Raw genomic sequence first — 19,342 nt, 5'->3', positions numbered from 1 at the left:
CATTTGAAGCAGAATCAGTGAAATTAAAAGCTTCTAAAAACCACGTAAATGGAAAAGGAAAATGGGAAGAAAACAATCCTGAAAGTGTCCTCTCTGAGCTTGTGCTGCCTGATGCAGTGCCTAAGGCCACATGTCACAGGGCCACGGCTCACGGGGGCCACGGCTCCCAGGGCCACGTCTCACGGGGGCCATGGCTTCCAGGGGCTGTGTCTCATGGGGAGCCTCGTCTCACGGGGGCCATGTCTCACGGGGCCACGGCTCCCAGGGCCATGGCTTCCGGGGCCACGGCTCCCGGGGCCACGGCTCCCAGGGCCACGGCTCACGGGGGCCACGCTTGAGGTGTGCCTGTCCTGAATTCAGATGTGTTCTCACTGTGAAAGGTGCGTCTGTTTAAAGACGTAATATGAAAAAAAGAATGTAAAATGCCTCATTAATGTTCTTTTGTAATGATTAGGAGTTGAAACGATAATGTTTTGGATTTATTGGGTTAAATAAAATGTTGCCACATCATTTTGCCTGGTTTTTGTTGCTTTCTAATGCGGCAGCTAGAAAACACAAAACTGAAGGTGGGGCTTGTTCTGCGACGTGGAAACGTGACATTTCCACTGCGCGGTGCTGGTCGTGATCCAAGTAGCTTCGCGGGATGGGGCGGGGGCAGCGTGTGGCCCTGGGCGAGCCCCTCATCTCTGGATCCTGCAGCCCCGAGAGTGAGTCAGGCGGGTCTCACGTTGTAAGTCTCTCCCCGTCGGGCCCGATGCCGCCTCTGTGGAGTGCGGTTGCCACACGTAAAGTGCTTAGGGCAGAGTGTGGCAAACAGCAGCCACCAAGCGTGTTTGATATCATCACTCATAAATTATCTTGTAATAGCTCTTTTACAGGGTGGAAATGGATTTCGTCGACTGTCCACACCCAGAGTTTTAAAACGATTTGTATTCCAATGTGGAAATGCTCGGGCATGTCTACACTGGCAGAGCGGGCCGGCCCACAACTAGTGCCCTTCTTGTCCCAGGTGCGGCCGAGAGAGGCGGGTGGGTAGGAGGCCCATCCCTCCCAGGTGTTGTGTTGGGCTCCCGAGGCGGAGTACGTCTTCCCGGGTGTATCTCGTGGGTGGCTGCATTCCCGGAACATTCTGTGTGTGTGGAAACCAGACTTCGCGGTGTTTGCGTCCAAGTGGAGTCAGGCTCAGAACTCTGGAGCGGACGTCTGGGCGGAAGGAGCGCTGCAGGGCCGGCCCTCCAAACACCCGCTGTGCTTCCCGCCGCTGTGACCACAGGTACCCTATTTCTGCAGGGGTCCCTGGGGAGTGCGCGGTAACGTCCCGAGGTCCCCGGGCCGGAGGGCCACAGGTCTGCCGTGGTGCAGGCCATCTCTGTGGCGTGCCCTGGCTGGGACAGCCCATCCTGTCCCCTCTGTCCTTGGGGCCCTGGGCCCGGCAGGCTGGCACGCAGGCTCTCCGTTGTGCGCATGTGCCACAGGAGCAAACACCCAGTGGCGAGGGACTGAGCCCCCACGGAGGACCTGGAGGCGCGAGGAGCGAGCCTGCCTGCCTTTATTGTGATGTTTTCGCACGTGGGCCTCTCAGGGGGAAGCGCCGAGTTGCTCTTTTCTGGGAAGCAGTGACTTACAGGAGGTTGTATCTTGTTCCGTCCCGGCTGGTGACTCCGGGTGGCACTCAGGGCAGCACTGTTCGCGCTCACGGGCGCCTGGGCCTCTGAAGGACGAGGCCCAGAACAGGTGGCTCCGGGTTCCTACCTCCCTACTCCTGCCAGTGCTGGGACCCCGCAGTCAGGGGTGTCCCCGGGCCAGGGACCACGAGCTCGTGGCCTGAGGGCGCAGGCGGTCAGTTGGTGCCCGTCACTCCCCTGGCCTCGTTCTTGAGTCTGCCTACCGTGTCCTCTGCTAAGCAGCCTCCCGCAGGGACAGTGAGTCCTCGGGAGTTTCTCCCCATCACCCCTTAGGTCTGTCCACCGTGGATGCAGGTATGTGTCTCCTGAAAGGGGCCCCTCTGACTGCTTGGTCACCACCGTCACCAGGCCTCTGTCACCCTGTGTCACCCTGTGTCAGAGCCTCCTTGAGCGTCTCAGAATAGTCTCCAGGGCTGGGGGCCGGGTCCCGGTGCAGCCGGGGGGCTCCTCCCTCCCTCCCTCCCTCCTCCGCCCCCCACTCTCTCCTTCCCCCTCTCCTGTGTCACAGAGACATCTGAGCTCAGGTGCTATAGGTAACACCTTTCTCGATAAATGCGCTTTTCATGGCCACCTCGCTGGTTCCAGGCGGAGAACGTGCAGTAACGAGTGACTGTGGCCCCTCCGTGGCCCCTGTTCATTCTCGCTGCCCCTTCTGCGGTTCCTGCAGAGCACACGCGCTTCCCCGTGGCAGCAAGCGTGGCCACCGCCTGCTCCTGTGTCACTGCGTGGCCGGTGTGGTCACTGCGGCCGCTGGCTGGGGACGGTGAGCCGGGCACTGCGGGCCCAAGGACCTGGCCGCGAGTGTGGGCCCCAGGCGGTGTGGACGGTGCGTGTTCTGCCTCCCCTGTGACCCTCAACACGCAGGTCACAGCCCCGCTCTGTCCTTACGCCGTGTGGCAGGGGCCCCACCACAGGTTTGGTGCCATGGCAGCATGGGCCCCTGAAGCGAGGGGCGCGCTCGGGCCCAGTGACCAGGGCGGCGGTGACGCCCCTGGAGCAGAGGCCCCGAGCACCGGCTGCCGGCAGAGCCCCTCCGGCTCCCGGGCTCCTGGCTGCTTCCCGAGTAACCGACTCCCAGGTCTGTGATCCTCTCCACTGGCACTTGTCGCCCACGTCCCGATTCCGAGGCCACGGCATCATCCTGTCGGGTGGCCTGGCCGCGTGCAGAGGGCGCGCCCCCAGGGTGCGGGGTCTCAGGTGCACAGGGACTCCTGCTTCAGTTATTTGGGTTTTCTGCATCTTCTGAAGCATATTTTTGTCCTTTTAGCTGCATTTGAAGTTTACTGCTGGAAAACCGTTCAGAAGCTGCTCTTGGCTTTACAACTGCAGCATCGGGTTGTTTTCCCAGCGTTGCTCAGGCCGCCTCTCCCTTTACCTTGACTCTCTTGTCCAAGCCATCGGTTCGTTCCGTCCTTTCAAAGAACCAGCTTTCTGGCTTTCGGTACGGGTTTTACTTCATTAACTTCTGCTTTTTAAATGATTTCCTTCCTCCCTTCCTTTTTGATTTGCTTTTTGTTTTTCTAACTTCTTGAGTTGTGTTTAATGTCATTTGTTTTCAGCCTTTTAAAATTTTCCACTGCGCCCTGAGGGTGACCTTCAATCCTTGGACTGTTCTGGCCACAGCCTTTGTAGGCTGTGATAGGAGATACTTTTCTTACTATTCCATTCAGTGGGTTTTTAAATGTGTAATTGTCTTTTGTTGTTATTGTTGATAACTCCTTTGGATTTGTAAATGCGAGGTGATTTTGCCAAGTATCTTTTTTGTTGCCTTTTTAAGTTATTGTTATTTGCTAGTTTATTTGTGGTCGGAGCCTGTGCTCTGACTGGTGCCTGTTTTTGGAAACGCGTTCCTGCTTGCTTTGTGGCCCAGCATATGGTCACATTCAGAAGGGTTGTGCGTGTCTCTGGAAAGATTGTGTTCTGAAGTTGGTGGGGACAGTGTTCTGTGTGGGTTCATGAACTTTATGAATCCTATTGTCCAAGCCTTCCCCATCAGGCCGGCAAACCACAGCCTGTGGGGCAATTCTGGCTTGCCACCTGTTTCTGTAAATACAATGCTGTGGGATCCCAGCCATACCCCTTCGTGCCTCTGTCGCCTGTGGCTGGTTTGTACCAGGGCAGGGTTGAGTAGTTGTAGAGACCATTTGGCCTAAAAGACTCCACTATTGACTCTCCGGCCCTTTCCAGAAAGGTGTACCAACTCCCACATCCTTGTTGATTTCTTAGATCTGTGGTTCTGTCAGTTACCGGAGGGTCTGTTAGAATCTCCAGTCACTGTTGCCCATCTGTCTAATCTTGCACAAACATCCACTTGTGCTTTATGTATTTGCGGGATATGTTACTGGTGATACGGTTTCTGTCCTTGTGGATGGAGTGTCTGCCCCTGTGATGTGACCTCGCCTCCGACAGTGCTCCCCACCTCTGCTTTGAAGCTCGCACGTGGAACCGGCTACGTGGGTTGCCCTGCTCTTAACCTTTCTGTCCCTCTGTGTCTTAGAGGTGCCTCAGAGGTAGCGTCTGATTAAAGTTTTTTTTTTTTTTAATTGAAATTTGACAGTCCTTTTTTTTAAAGTCTGACAATTAAAATTTTTTTTAATTTTTTAATGTTTATTTATTTTTGAGAGACAGAGACAGAGTGTGAGCGGGGGAGAGGCAGAGAGAGAAAGAGAGAGGGAGACACAGAATCCGAAGCAGGCTCCAGGCTCCGAGCTGTCAGCACAGAGTCCGACGCGGGGCTCGAACCCACGAACCGTGAGATCATGACCTGAGCGGAAGTCGGACGCTTAACTGACTGAGCCCCCCAGGCGCCCTGACAATTAAAATGTTTTTAACTGGAGCCTTTATCTGATTTCCTTAAAGGTAATAATTATCAATGGATTGGAGTTTAAATCCGCCATCGTGTACTTTGCCGACCGCTCTGTCTCCTCTTCCTCATCCTTCCTTGCTTATGTTTTAGATGATTACTGATCCTGTCTTTTTTTTCTCCCCCCCCCCCCCCCCCCACTGGCTTGGAAGTTATAGACTCCTCTTTTGATGATTTTCCCAGAAATTGCAACATTCTTACTTGTCAGTTAGCTAAAGTTAACAAGTGCTTTACTCTTGGGGAGGTCCACCCCCCCCCCCCCCCCCCCCCCCCCGGGGCACCCCAGAGGCCCTTCCCAGCGCATGTGTTGCTGTGTGTTTAAACTTTGCAAACCTCACCAGACATTGTTGCTGTATTGTTAGCATTACTCTTTTGTTTCAAATTTGTAGACACATTTGCCACTGTCTTTGGTTTTTATTATGTTTGGCATCTGGGATTTTCCAGGTGAGAACACTTCCTGCTTGAAGGGTGCGTTGGAGGTTGCTTTGTTACATTCTGCCGGCAGGCGGCAAGCCCTTCCCGTGTCTGTCTGACTGTCTGTCTGTCTGGGAGAGTGGTGACTTTCCCTGCCCCTCAGGGATGCACTGCCGGTGGTGGGATTGTCGGCCGGCGGGCGGGTCCTTCCAGCACGTAGGTGATAAATGCACGGGCCTTCGACGCCCTCCGCACGCTGAGAAACCATGGCCCGGCTGTCTCTTCTGCGAAGGTAACCTGTCCTTTCTGTGGCTGCTTTTAGATCAAAATTAAAAAAACCTTTGTGCTTCAAAGGACACCATCAAGGAAGCAAAAAAGACAACCCACAGAATGGAAGAGAATATTTTCAAATCGCGTACGTGACCGGGGTCTTGCGGCCAGAATAGAAGGAGGGCTGTCATGAGGGTGGGCTGGGCTCTTGGCCTTACTGGGGGCCGCGAGGGACGAGGAGGGGGTGGGAGGCCCTGCTGTCTGCAGTGTGGGCTCTGGCCACGGGGGCGAAACCCGGTGGCGCCCCGAGCCCTGAGATACACCTTCCTGCGGCTGTGCCCCCCCCCCCGCCCCCCACGGTGTGGAGCAGAGCCCCATCCACTCTGCGTGCCGGAGAATCAGCCGCTGTTCTGGAGCCTTCTCAGGGACCGCCTCATCTCTAGCTTCTCCGGCCTCAGCTCCGGCTCGGGTTCGGAGAAAAGGGTGACTTCAGGCGGCGAGCTGCTCGTGACACACGTCAGTGATGCCGTTGACCTCGCTGAATAAATTGGGAAGTGGTCGTTGACGGAGAAGAAGGGCCGCGAGTGTCTCAATGTGCTCTGGGCACGTGGTTACCCTTGGGCACCGGCTTGTCTGTTTGCTAATTAGCCTCGGGCTTGCTGTTCTAGAACACGGGCGGCCAAGCACTCCCAGCGCTCCTTTCTAAGAGAGCGAACGTGCTTTTGATGAGATGCTTCCATCGAGAGTGAGGGATCCGAGAACAGAAAAAGGTAAACGCCTTTGTTCTTTTCAAGAGACGGGTTTACGAGAGCTGCGTGGCAGTGAGGCCTTTCCTGGGGACGGAGCCTCTGCCTTCGATTACAGCCCGGTGCTTCTCACGTGAGCTGTGTCGTCCAAACCCGTTAGACACGTGCACTTCGGGTTAGAGGACAATTGAATGAAAGATACAAGGGTGGGGGGCTTCTGGGGGGCTCAGTGGGTTAAGTGTCCGACTCCTGATTTCTGCTCAGGTCGTGATCTCACGGTTCCTGAGATCGAGCCCCGCGTCGGGCTCTGTACTGACAACGTGGAGCCTGCTTGGGATGCTCTCTCTCTCTCCCTCTCGCTCCCTGCCCCTCCCCCGCTCATGCGCACACGTGCCCACGCGCACTCTCCCTCTTTCGAAATAAACTTAAAAGAAATTCGAGGATCTAACCCGCACTTGTAGCCACGTGAGGGGTGACAGGAACTAGATTTCGCGTCCCGCCTGAAGCAGCTGGGAAGCACACAAAGTGTGCGGCTGCAGGTTGCGATGCTGCACGGCAGGGCACAGGACAGTCGTCCCTGTGAAGGGAGCCCCTGGCCTCCCAGCCTGCTGCCCACGGTGTCCCGCTGAGCCCGGGGGGAGGGAGCCCAGGGCCAGGTGGAGACAGCGTGGAATTAGGGGATGGCGTGGAATGGCAGCACGGCTGGAACTCGCGGGGGAGAACACTGGGGGTGAGGGCACTGTGTACGAGAGGGCTCTAGAGAGCTCAGGAGGGGTCCTCGTGGTCGTCGGTTGAGCACTGACCCGGGCACAGACCATCAAGGCGAGGAGAGGGGGGGCTGGAGAGGAGTAGGCAGGACCACTCCTGCGGTCCACACAGGGCGGGGAAGGAAGTTTGTGTTCTCACCAGGTAGGCGGGAAGACCTCACGGTTCAAAGGGCCTGGGGTAGAGTCCGCGGAAGGTCACTGCCTCAGCCCTGCACGCAGCCGGCTCAGGACTTCCCCAGCAGGGCTCGCGGCAAGCCTTGAGGGCATCAGGCTGGTTCTAAGTCAGTTAGCCGCGTCCCCGCGTAGAGCTCACTGTCCTGAAGGGACTGTGGCAAGCGCAGCCTCAACGGCATCGAGCCCAGAGTCCGGCACCAGTCTGCAGGTAGGGGGAGGTGGAAACCCAGGAGAGGAGGGAAATCGGCCGCTGGAAACAGACCCGGGCGGAACCGCATCGGTCCCGACGTAGGGCTAGCGGACAAGGGGGTCACGGTGTCCGTTACAAACGCGCTCCGTGTGTTCAATGACAATGACTGTGAGCAAGGAGAAGGTGGAAGATGTTGGAAAGGACCAAACAAGTCTTCTGGAAAGCACGCTGGCTGGCGCCCCGAGCAGGTCAGACTTTTCGGAGACCAGCTTAGTGCGCGAGAGGACGGGCCTGAGAAGCACCGAGAACAGCTGGCGGAGGAGAGGGACGGAACATCGGTGGGACCGTGTCCAGTGGCGTGACGAATGGAATTGAATTCCGAGAGGAGGGGTGCGCGGTGGGAGACGCTTGAAGAAAACAATGGCTAGAATTTTTCCAAGTCTGACGAAAACTCACTTCCGGCTCCACACACCCCGAGCAGAGGAAACGCAAAGAAAACCACCCCAGGGCACATCGTAACCAAATTTCTGGAGATTTTAAAAGCAGAAAACCTTAAACGCAGCCAGAGGCAAAAACCTACCATTCACAGAGGAGCAAAGATGAAATTAGGGCTCACGTCTCCGGAGAGGCTGTGCGTGCCCGGTGGTGGGGGAACATCTTCCGAACTGAAGAAGATCTTTGACTGCAGTTGTGTGGACGGCAGATCGTCTGTCCAAAGTGAAGGCCGAATAAACTTTGAGGAATTCAAGAGCCGAGAGAACTGACCCCTGCCCACCTTCCCCCAGGAGCCTTGGAGGAGCCCCTTCAGGGAGGGGGAAGATGCCACGAGGGAGGGATGTGGGTCTGAAGGAATGAGAAGCAGCCGAAATGCAGGTAAATGTAAAAAAAAAAAAAAAAAGACTGTGTCCCCTTGTGTTAAACAAGCCCTCTGATCAGGGGTGGCTGGGTGACTCAGTTCAGCGTCTGACTTCGGCTCAGGTCATGGTTTGTGAGTTCGAGCCCCACACCGGGCTCTGTGCTGGCGGCTCGGAGCCTGGAGCCTGCTTCGGATTCTGTGTGTGTGTGTGTGTGTGTGTGTGTGTGTGTGTGTCTCTCTCTGATCTGTCCCCTGCTCACGCTCTGTATGTGTCTCTCTCAAAAATAAATACACATTAAAAAAAAAAAAAGCCCTTTGACCGAGGATTTACTGTTTAAAGTGAAAATGGTAACGATGTCTTGTAGAGTTGGCGATGTAATTAGATGTGAAAGGTCTGCAACAATGTAGCATAAAGTGTAGGAGAAACGACTGGAAACTCTTGTAAAGTTGTTAAAATACACACCAAGTGTTAAAATGTTGGAAGGTGGGCAGCGGTGTAGTAAAGATGTGTTGTGAACCCTACCGCACAGCCACTAAAAACAGCAACGAGGTACAGCTGACAAGCCGGAGGAAGAGGAAAATGGAATCATCTGAAAACTCCTGAGTCCGGATGAAGACAGAAAAAAAGGACAAAATGAAGCCAAGAAACTCAGGACAATAGAGGATGGAGGTAAACCCAACCCTATGGACAAGCCCGTCGAATGTGGACGGCTTGAAGACTAGATACGAGACGTTTTGTCGGAGGTCGCCAGACCAGATGAAGCAGAGTAAAGTGCCCTTCGCAGCAAATATGAAGCGTAGACAGGTTCAAGGAAAAGGTTGGAAAAAGAGGTACCGTGCAGATGTGAACCTGAAATGTCGGAGTCGGGTAAGTCCAATTTCAGGACCAGAAGTGTTTCCCAGAATAAGGACGTGTCGCAGCGGTAAAAGGGGTCAGCTCGTCAAGAACACATACGTACTGAATGTGTGTGCCCTTGATAACAGCCTCCAGATTCAAGTAGCAAAATGTGATGTATTTGAAGGGACACACAGATCCGCAGTTACGGTTGGAGACACAGTACTCCTGTGCCAGCAACCGGTGGATGAGTAGACGTGAAATCAGTGCAGACGCAGAAGGCGTGGACAGTGCCGTCAGGCAGCGTGACTCACCTGGTGCTCATGGACGAGTGCCCCGCCCAGCAGCAGGACAGGTGCCCTTCTCAGGTGCGCGTGGGACACTCACCAAGCCCACATTCTGGATGATAAAACCAGTCTCCGTAAATGGAGACGGAGTCAGCCATACAAAGCATTTTCTCTGACCAGAGACCTAACTAGGAATCAGTCATTGAAAGCTATCTGGAAAATCCCCAAATATTTGGAAACAAAATAACCCTTCTCAGTAGCCCCTGGTTCCAAGAGGGAGGTAGACGACATTTTGAAATTCGTGAAAGCTGATGTACAACGTGTCACAATTTGTGGAATGCAGGGACAGCGGTGCTTAGGGAAAGATTTGTAAGCATTAAATGAGAGCATAAAAACTGTTCTCAAATCAGTGATTTAAGCTTCAGCCTTAAAAAGCGAGCAAAGGAAATAAATAACAGAGCAGAAATCAATGAAATAGAAAACAATAGAAAAAAACTCCCCAAAAGTTGGTTCTTTGAAAGGATCGTTATAAGTGATAAACCCCTCGTGAGACTGATCACAAAAGAGAAAGAGAGAAGAACGATCAAAATCAGAAATGAGAGACGAGAAATCACTACATGTCCTAGAGGTGTTAGAATGACGACAAGGGAATATTATGAAAAACTTTATGCTGGAAAGTTTAGAACACGGATGAAATGAACAAGTTCCTGGAAAGATGCACATCACTAAAACTTACGGAAGTCAAAATAGCCCAAATAATCCTGTATCTATTGGAAAACTGAATTTATTTATTTACCTATTATTTTTAGAGAGAGTGTGAGCCAGGGAGGGGCAGAGGGAGAGAGAGAATCCCAAGCAGTCTCCATGCTCAGCGTGGAGCCCCACACAGGACTCGATCCCACGACCCTGGGATCATGACCCGAGCCAACATCAAGAGTCGGACACTCAACCGACTGAGCCACCGGGTGCCCCTGAAAAATGAACTTCCACGTAAACACTTTTCAACGGAGAAAACCCTTGGTCCAGGGGACTACGTTGATGAACTCTATCGGACATCTAAGGAAGAAATAATCCGAATTCTACGCAAGGTCCTCTTGTCATTGGAAGAGGAGTAAATATTTCTCATCCTATTTCGTGACGCCAGCGTGACCCTCATACCAAAGCAGACGAGGACTGCGGACCAGTGTCCCTCATGAGCAAAATCCTTCATGGATTCGGAAATTTTAGCAAATCAAATCCAACAGTTTGTAAATAGGACGCTGTATCACAACCAAGGGGATTTACCCCAGGAATGCAAGGTTGGTGTAACATTTGAAATCAATCACTGTCATTCACTATATTAACAGACAAAAAGGAAAACCATATAACTATCCTAATAGTGCAAAAAAAGAGCATTTGACAAACTGTGAAACTCGTTTATGCTAAAAAACCCACCAAGTCTCAGCAGTCTAGAAGTGCGCGTCCTCAGAGCATCTATGAAAACCGATAGCCAGCACCATACTTAACGGTGGAAGACGGAGGGCTTTCCTCCTGAGATAGGGAACAAGGTCTCTCTGACCACTTCTGCTCAACATTATACTAGAAGAGGCAAGAAATAAAGGACGTACAGAATGGAAAAGAAGTAAAGTTGTCTTTATTCACAGGTGGCATAATGGTTTCTGTGGAAAATCCTAAGAGAGCTACAAAACAGCCACTAGAATAAATCGGTGGGTTTCGTGAATTTTGGGAGGTGAGGGTCACTGTAACAAAATTAATTTTATTTCTCTATACCATATAGCACTGAACAATTAAAAGCTCTGATAAAACAACATTTACAAGAGCTTCAAAAATATGAAATTCTTAGAGATAAATACAAGCCAAAAATGTGCTGAGAAATTTAAAAACTAAAATGGGCTAGAAGACCCAATGTTATTGAAATGTTAATTCTACCAAAATTGATCTACAGATTCAGTGCAGTTACAATCAAAATCCTGGGAAGGGTTTTTTTTAGAAACTTATAAGTTTATTCTAAAATTTACTTGGAATTCCAATGCCCTAGAACAGCCACAATAATTAAAAAAAAAAAACCTTTTAATGTTTATTTCTTTTGGAGAGATAGAGAAATGGAGCACGAGCGAGGGAGGGGCGGAGGTGGGGGGGGGTGGACACAGAATCCGAAACAGGCTCCAGGCTCCGAGCTGTCAGCGCAGAGCCCGTCGCGGGGCTGGAACTCACAGACTGTGAGATCATGATCTGAGCCGAAGTCGGACGCTCAATCAACTGAGCCACCCAGGCGCCCCAAGCCACAATAATTTTGAAGAGACAAACAAAAGCCTACCTGGTTTTAAGACTTTCTCCATTGCTGTAGCAACAGAGACATTGTGGAACTGGGAAGAAAGGTATACGTGAAGATCTGTGGGAAAGAATAGATTCCAGAAATAACCCCCCACACTTATAGCCCGTTGATTTTCCGCAAAAGTGCTGATGTAATTCAATGGGGAAATAATAGTATTTTCAACAAATGGTGTCAGGACTTTGGACCCCCGCATGCAAAAACAACGAACCTTTGCCCTCCTTCATCGCCTATTAAAAAATTAACTCAAAATGGATCACAGACCTAAGCGTGAAAGCTAAAACTGTTAAGATTTACAGAAGAAAAAGTGTGGGACATTCATGCGATGGAATGCTATTCAGCCTCAAAAACCAAGTTCTGACCCACGCCACAGCGTGGATGTACCTTGAGGACATCATGCTCAGTGAACTAACCCAGAGACGGAAGGACAGATCCCGTAACGCGCCTGCTTACGTGGGGTCCCGGGGGGCAGTCAGGCTCATAGAGAAGGCAGGACAGCGGGTGCCAGGGCTGGGGCGGGGCTGGGGAGTCGGTGTTTCGTGGGGACAGAGTTCCTGTTCCGGAAGATGAAGGGTCCAGGAGACGGAGGGCGGGGACGGCTGCACAACTTAGCACCACGGAGGTCAGTGGTGCCCACTTAAAATGGTTAAGGTGGTAACTTTTTGTTTGTGTGACCAACCGTTTAAAACAAGCAAAAACAAGGGCCACACTTAGCCAGTGAGCCTGGGCTTTCGCTTTGTGGATGCCGGGCTGAGGGGGTGCGGGTGAGGGGACTGCCCTGGAGAGGAGCCCAGCGCCCGCCGGGTCGGCGGGGGGCCGTGAGCGGGCTCCGAGCGTACCGGCTGATGCGGAACCTGTGCGTCCAGAGGGGCCAGAGGCTGGCGGCCGTTCTCCACCTCCCGGGGTCAGCACCCCTCTCCCGTCAGCTGTCCCTGAGTCTGTAGGGGACAGGGACGTTGCTTTGGTCTTTCCTAGGTGTGACCTCTGGGTCCCTCCGGGTCTGTTCATTAATGAGCCATCTGTTGGGCCTCCTTGCCCGGCAGCAGGGAGGGAGGACGGCACATGGAAGGGCCCCGGGGTAGGCTGTGTCCACGGTAGGCTGCCTCCCTGGGTAGGCTGTGTCCTCAGCCCTCGGCTTCTCTGGGATGGGCTCCTTTTGATTGGGAGCTCGGCTCGCGCTCTGGCCAGTGCGTGGGTTTCCAGTCCTGCAGAAGAACAGCGCACCTGTGTCTCATACGTTTAGACCCTCAACTTGGAGACCCTGGGGACAGCTGCCCTGCTGGCTCTGCCGACCTCGTCCCTTTTGGTGACTCAGGAGATGGAGGCCTGGGTGTGCACGTGCGTGCATGGGTGTGCATGCGTGTGCACGTGTGTGTGTGTGTGGTTATTTCTGTTCCCCCGAACAGCCCTGGAGCGGGCCCGCCCCAGTCGTCTGGACATGCCGCTTGCTGGCTGCTGCGGGGGCCCAGCCACGAGTGCCACACTTGATGGTCCAGCCTCGACGACACCGAAGGAACCACGTGGGGCACGGTCAGGCCTCACTGCGTGGCCGATTAATTTTCTTAAGGAGGCATGTACTTTACGGTTTTCCAAAAGGGCGTTTATTGTACTCAGTCCCTGTTTGTCCAAAATCCAAACGATGAAGTTCTGGTAACGTGCCTTCCCTTCTCTTTCCTGGGAGGGATGAGCTGAGCTGAGGAGCGGCCGAACTGAAGACGCCGTGCGGTCCAGGAGCTTCCGTGGGTGCAGCTGTGGGCGTCACCCAGGGGAGCTGGATCTGGGTTTCACTAGCAGACCTGGAGTCCAGGAGTCCTTGTCAGGACACAGACCGGAGGCCCCCCGGCTTAGACGCCCAGGGGTGGACATGTGACCTGGAGGTCAGCGTGCACGTTTGCCGTGAAGAGAGCCCGTGTTTGCGTCGGGTTCTCCTCCTGCGCCCCGCCCCCCCGCGCCCCCAGGAATCCCAGGGATAACCGGCAGCTTTGGTGGAGGGCACTCGTCCATCCGGGCCTGAGGACAGAGCTGGTGCCACAGAGTGGCCTCCAGTGACCCTGGCCTCTCTCCCGTCCCCGTGTCCAACTCCCAGTGGTCGGGGACCTTCCTTTTGGGTTCCCTTCTGCGTCTGCACACACTCTTGGGGTGATTGAGTGACAGGTTCCTTTTACATCAGTGGAGCCACGACCAGACGCCCCCCCCTCCCCCCCCCGGGCCTGGGAGACGGCTGTCCTGGCGGGTGCTCTCTGCACAGACGAGTCCAGCCGCCGCAGGAAGGCAGCTTAACCTCCCAAGTGGTGATTTCAAGTGTGCCGACAGCTACCACGGGGTGAAAGCAAACCACTTTTAGGGTAGGAGCGGGGTTGACGGAGACCCACGCCAGCCCCAGACGTTCTGCACTTGGCGTCACGGCTTGCGTAAAATAGCGTTGTTGCTGAAATACGCCAGGCCGGCCGCACCTCTTCAGTTTTCAGACTTCAGCCACTTTGTGGACCGTCTCCTTAGGGTGGAGTCTTTCATTATGAGGGCTGATTTGCTAAGTGGTGATAGAAATGTGATGTGCACGCTGACCGCTGCTCCGAGCGGCTCAGCTCCAGCATTCTGAATCCCCAAAAGGTCGTTTGCTTTTCTTCGCTCTTTATTGATTTCTTGCTGCACTCGTGGTCTCCACTGTGAAACCGTTGCAAGCTGTCGTCTGCGGAAGAAAATCAGACCAGGCTGAGGCCCAACGGGGGGCGCGGCGTGTTCCTTTGCTTTGATTATCGTCTGGCGGTGGCTGTACTTCTCTCAGGCCTGGGACCCCCTCTCCCTCATGGGCGCTCCGGCCGGCAGGGCTGGACCCAGCGTGCGGCCCGTGCGTGGCAGCGGGAGCCCTTTGATCTGTGAAGCGTATTGCACTGTGCACACGGCAGGCCTGTGTCCCCGATGACGGTCTGTTTCCGGGGGAGAGGGGCCAAGGGTCACTAGCCCTCAGCAAGACCTCTCCCGGAAAGATGGAATTTGGGGAGGTCGCAGATGGAAATCACCTTGATCTCCCTCATTTCTGGGGACGGGGACCACGAGAAACAATGAGGGCTGGCAGAAAGAAAGGGGGGAGGGTGGCAAATCGGAAGCACTGTGTTTTTAGGACTGTGATGGCGGAGACAGTCCCCGGGTCGGGTTTATAACCGGGTGTCAGCCAGACTGAGATTAACTCAGCATTCACAAATAAAACAACCGTCAGGGGCGCGGTGCACATATGAGTATCTGTGCATATACGCGTGTGTGTATGTGTGTGTGTGTGTGTATGCACACGTATGTGTATATGTTTACGGACACACACACGCACACACAGCGTACCCCTTTGAAGGGGTGGGAAAGGTACAGCGAAACCAAACACAGTACAGGCGATGTGCTCCAGCGACGGCCACCCACAAAGCTAATCAGCATCAACATCGAAATAAAGCAGACTCGACTTCACCCTCTCAAAAGACGTCCAAATACCTGATAGACGCACGCAAGTGGGTATGCAACTTAGTCATCAGAGGAAGGAAGATGAAACCCCGCCGGTGTGGTGTCCGTGCAGTGCCGGGCTTGACAAGGGGGTGCAGCCATGCGGTGCTCGCCCATCGCGGTATGTGAGGTGCGCCCCAGGGAGAGCGGAGGGTGCCTCAGCCCTGCCGTGGCCCATGTGTACTGTGAACGCATCCAAGGCCCTAACGTGGGGAGGTGATTCCTAGGGCAAGGGAGGTGGAAGACCAGGGTGCCTGCGGCTCTAGGTGAGTGGGCTCCAGGTACGTGGGCTCCAGATGTGCGAGGCTCCGGGTGCCGGGGCTCTAGCAACAGTTCCCTCTGCTGGGTGAGGAGGAACTGTCTCTACCCTGAAGGTGATATGAGGGGGCCAAGCAAAGGGCTCAGACTTTGGCCACGTTGTGTCTAGAGGAGGCAGATAGCAGGCAAGCTCTGCTCTTTTCCTGGAAAAACCAGATCTTATCGGCGTCCAGGGTAATGAGTTAGACTGTTGTTACCACCATAGAGGCAAAAGGTTGGAGCCTAATAAGCGAGCAACGTAGCTCTTCCTTTAGCCTCTAAATTCTGATTATGAAAGTAGTACGTGCTTGGAAAAGACGAACACAGAACCAAATCTAACACAGAACGAAATTCTTCACTCCACCCCAGGTCCCACTCTTTTCCCTGGCTTGTGGTTCACCCTTCCGGAACTTGTAACCATTCTTGCAAAAACACGCATACGCAGTTTCTGCAGACAGGTTTACGCATCGTGATGTAAACCAATGGAAGTCTTACTCTACACAGCTGCACTTTGTTTAGAAAACTTCCTTTTTATGTGTGTTCTGGGCGTGTGTGCATATACATACGTGCGCACGCGCCCACGCGTTGTACAAAACGTCTACGTGACGGTTTCAGAGCACAGTGACCCCGTTATCAGCTTATGAGGACCAGAGGGTGCTTTTGAGCCTTGAAGTGTGTGTGTGTGTGTGTGTGTGTGTGTGTGTGTGTGTGTGTGGCTCAGAAGGCGTGGCAGACCTGGTATACCTAGGGGCTGGCTGGGGGTCAGGTGACCGCAATGGAGACAGCCTCTGTGAAGGGTGACGACGGGCCTCGGCGCTCCGCAGTGTCTGAGCCCCGCGTGGCCCCTCGCCTGGTGCCCCGGAGAGTGGACTTTGTCCCCTGCTGCCGTGAGCAGGCTTTCCATTCCTGTCCGTGGCTGGTGCTGTTGTGAGTCGGCAGAGATGGGCAGGCAGGCTGTAGATGGACAGAGACTCTGCTGAGCAGTGCCTGTTTTCTGGAACATTCCACACCTTGTTCCTCCTGTTGAAACGCACAGAAGGGAAGGTGTGCAGGTTCACGTGCATTTGTTGACTGGGTCACAGCGTTTGTTCGCTGAGCTGCCTCCCTTCCAGTGCAGCAGACGTGGAAACGGGGCTGTCGGCCACGAGGCCACCGTGTCGGGACACCTGGCCTGCTGGGCCACCCCTGTCCCTAAGTGAATAGAACTAAACACTGAGAGCACCTTGTGAGCTGCTGTGGGAGGGAGCAGCAGCTGTTTGGCTTACCCCAAGGGCTTCTGGTTGAGACAGAAGGAATGAGGCCCGGGCTGCTGGGAGGAGCGGAGGCTGTGGCCTCGAAACGGCCTGGCTCCCAGCATCGCCCGAGGGTGTCTCCCACTCACCTCCACATGAATCCTCGGACGCGGTGGGATGGAGGCGGGTGGCCGGGCTCACCTCTCCAGCCCCAGATGCTGAAGTGCGCCCCAGCAAGCAGATGGCATGCACGTGAGGCCGCCCCTCATCTTGAGCGTGCTTTGCTGTCCTCCTGGGCCCTCGGGAAGGAAGGTGGACAGCCCTCAGGGAGGCGCGTGGGCTGTGGAACAGAGCCGGGGAGGAGGGGAGACATTGCACCTCCGGCAGCGGCCCCGGGGCCTTGTCGGCTCGTCCAGTCGAGGCTCTGTCATCTTGGACAACGGAAGGTGCTTCCCTCTTTCTGGGTACGGCCCTTGATGTTTACTGGTGTGAACAGGCAGCTGAGGTGAGTCCTCTGGGGGTCGGAGCCTTGATGGTGGGTGTCCTTAAGCAACGGCGAGCGGTGCTGACCTTCATCACCTGCTTCTCCTGAACCTCATGCAATTATCACGTGGTTTTCTTCCTTGACCTCTATTGTCAACTGTTAGATCAACTGATTTTCCGTAGTAAACCGTTCCTGAGTCCTGGTATTCGCAAATCTGGTCAAGATGTTTTTTTGTGTGCTTTTGTGACGCCACGGCAGGAACTGCTCTGCTGACGTGTATCTAGGGGGCACTCCACCTGTGTTCATGCGCTCAGCCTGTTGGATGAGGGCATTTTGCCTCGTTCCTGATTTGCTGGAACGTCTCTAAGCATTTCTCCATGGACCACAGTGCTGGGTTGGGGGCTGAGACATGATCACCTTGCAGGGAAGCATATAATGGGTATGTAGGATTTTTTAAAAACTTATTTTGAGAGAGAGAGAGAGACACAGCGTGAGTGGGGGAGGGGCAGAGACAGAGAGGGAGACACAGAATCGGAAGCAGGTTCCAGGCCCTGAGCTGTCAGCACAGAGCCCGACGCAGGGCTCGAACCCATGAACCGCGAGTTCATGACGTGAGCTGAAGTTGGACTCTCAACCGGCTGAGCCACCCAGGCACCCCTGTATGTAGGATATTTTAAATTGGCTCTTACTTTATTGGGTATTTTGTCAGCAGTGAGGTTGAGTTTTGTTAAATTACCTCCCCGGCATTCTTGTTAAGGAGCTATAAAGAATTTTATGAATAGATTTCATGAGATCAAACCACCCTTGCATTCATGGAACAAATGGTCATGACATATTTTTAATGTGCTAGAGTTGGTTTGCTGATAGTTTTTCCCAAATTTTGTATTCGCAATCAGGCTTGCCGTGGTTTCAGAGGGTGCAAGTGCGCACGTGTGACTGTGTGTGTCGTGCGTGTGGGAGGTGTGCGTGCTGCACGGTGCACGCGTGTGTGTGCAGACAGAACTGGGACAGGCCTCTCTGGGCTCTGCAGGGAAGTCAGAGGGGCGGGTCTGCGGGCACAGGGGCCTTTAGGGCCCAGCAGGCGTGCCGCCCCCAGGCCGCCCGGCACAGCACCCTAGAGAGGTTCTAGAGAGCCGGCTAGGGGCACGTCCGGTGGTGGGAGGATGGGTTGCAAAGGGAGAGGGGGAGGAGCAGGTGCGGGAGGCCGAGGGTGAAGGGCCCAGCGGGCAGCTGGGCAGCGTGGGAGCCTGGCAGAGACTCAGCCATGATCCCCGGGGGTGACGGTGGGCAGCCCTGCTGTTGTGCCCGGATTCACTTGTCCCTGTGGCGCTGTCGGGGTGAAGGGGGCGTTCAGGCTCAACCCTTCCCGTGGCGCAGCGAGGACAGCCTCACGCCGGGGCTGGGCCCGTGGTGGGAGGCACAGACAACAGGCACGTGCACCCTCGAGCTGGGGCCAGTCAGGGGCCGGGTGCCGTGTGGCCGAAGGCAGGAGGCTGGGCCGGAGCCCCCTTTTCTGTGCACAGACGGACGCGTGCGGTGGCCCCTGCTGAGAGCTGTCAGCAGGGCCGTGCGAGGGTCCTGAGCTCCAGGGGGGTGTCCGGGAGGAGCCAGACGGGCTGTGACGCCGACCTCTTGTGTGTCCTAGATGTGACGTGTACATGCCGCATGCATGCCCGCAGACACAAGCACACACAGCCGTATACGCTTACAGTGTACTATACACAGCACACACGCACATGTGCACGCGACACGACACCCAAAGCTTGAACAGAGATCTGAAACTATTCGGCGGATGTTTCCTCTCAGTGGCGGCTGCATGGGTGTGTGAGACGTTGCATTTCCGCGTCTGACTTTCCGGAATGGAAAACATGCGCACGTGCCGCTAGAGGGGAGCTTCACTGAGGGCTCCGGTCCTGGGGCTGGGGTCCTGGGGCTCCTCTGCGTGGTCGAGGGGCTGCTGGGGGTTCTGGCCCAAAGCCAGCCCGGCGCCCGGTGCCAGCGGACCTTGGGTGCGGTGGCTTCTCGCACGACCAGCAGGGGGGTGCTGGGGGGCCGTGTGTGGAGGAGCCTGTCCCTTGTCGGCGTGACCTGGGCCCCAGGGCACCCTGAGGGTGGGGGGAGCCTCTGCCTGCGTGCCTGTGCGTTCCCGAGGGAGCCACCTCCTGGAGGTGTTACCTGGTGTGAGAGGAGGGGGCAGGGGAACAGGGGTGCATTGGAGGAGGGACGGGGTCCACTGTCCCTGGGGGCTGTGCTGGGCACAGCCTCCTTGGCTGTCTGTGGACAGGAGCTCAGACCCAGGATCTGTTCCAGTGTGGACCTCGTCCTTCTGGAAAGGACCTGGGGTTCTGAGCGTCTCCATGTTCACGAAAGGGGGGATTCCCACGCAGCTCAGGGTCGTCCTCACCGATGATGCTGCACGCGTGT

At 54.9% G+C, this 19,342-nt stretch overlaps 1 protein-coding gene across 2 annotated transcripts in view; it reads left to right on the top strand.

Moving 5' to 3' along the window:
* The window catches only part of AGPAT3 (1-acylglycerol-3-phosphate O-acyltransferase 3), an 81,147-nt gene that overhangs the window by 15,691 nt on the left and 46,114 nt on the right, over positions 1-19,342 (top strand). The window lies entirely within an intron of this gene.

This window comes from Felis catus, chromosome C2 (assembly GCF_018350175.1).
Source record: "Felis catus isolate Fca126 chromosome C2, F.catus_Fca126_mat1.0, whole genome shotgun sequence".
Lineage (NCBI taxonomy): Eukaryota > Metazoa > Chordata > Mammalia > Carnivora > Felidae > Felis > Felis catus.
This window is presented reverse-complemented; position numbering and strand designations above follow the sequence as displayed.